Genomic DNA, 913 nt, shown 5'->3' on the forward strand with positions numbered 1-913 from the left:
TTAACAGTTCAACATTTTTGTTTACATCTGTTAGCTTTATTCTAGAAAATGCCTTAATAAACACCAATAAAAACATTCCAAAGGGTGGTTTTCACATATTTTAGACGGTCTACACCCATGAGCTGGGAAAACATCGTTTTTTGAAAAGCGAATCTGCCTTTTGCTCAAACCATGACACTATGCTTATTGAACACATGTTTTGAGAACTTTTAGTGCAAAATAGAATATGTTCACAATAAAATTAATATTTCTTTGTATCAAGTTTTGCTACGAAAGAGTGTTATTAGTTATCAGTGACGTAGGCCATGATATGTGTATACAAAGTGTGTGTGAGAAGCGGGAATTACTGTGAACAATCCAATTTTCCGTGTGACGGAAATTTGTAGCATTTTACATACACTTTTGAAAAAATTTGAAGAACATTTTTTAAAAAAATCTAGCCTTAAATATTGTGGAAAAATATCATTCAGTTAAGACAAATTGATACAAACTGCTGTCTAAAGTATGGCGGACATTGATTCATCCGTTAAAAAAAAATAGTATTTGAAGATACGTTGCGCCACGAATTTTTGACCACACTATATTTAAAATCTGAATGCTATCTTTTAGGATTATGCAATAACTCCAGTGTCCGTCATTTGAAAGTGTCTATTACTGCTGTCAAGGCTGTTGAAATATTTTCCGCTTTGATTCGCAGTTTTGTACTTTGTACTAATTCGTGTTTTGCGACTGAACTTCGATGGTTTCAAAGTGACTTACGGCAAAACAGAGACAACAGAGTCAGTACAAGATAGCAAGAAGTCCACATCCCACCAGACGCTACAGTAGTAGTAGTAGTAGTAGTAGTAGTAGTAGTAGTAGTAGTAGTAGTAGTAGTAGTAGTAGTAGTAGTAGTAGTAGTAGTAGTAGTAGT

Source organism: Aplysia californica, unplaced genomic scaffold (assembly GCF_000002075.1).
Source record: "Aplysia californica isolate F4 #8 unplaced genomic scaffold, AplCal3.0 scaffold00217, whole genome shotgun sequence".
NCBI lineage: Eukaryota > Metazoa > Mollusca > Gastropoda > Aplysiida > Aplysiidae > Aplysia > Aplysia californica.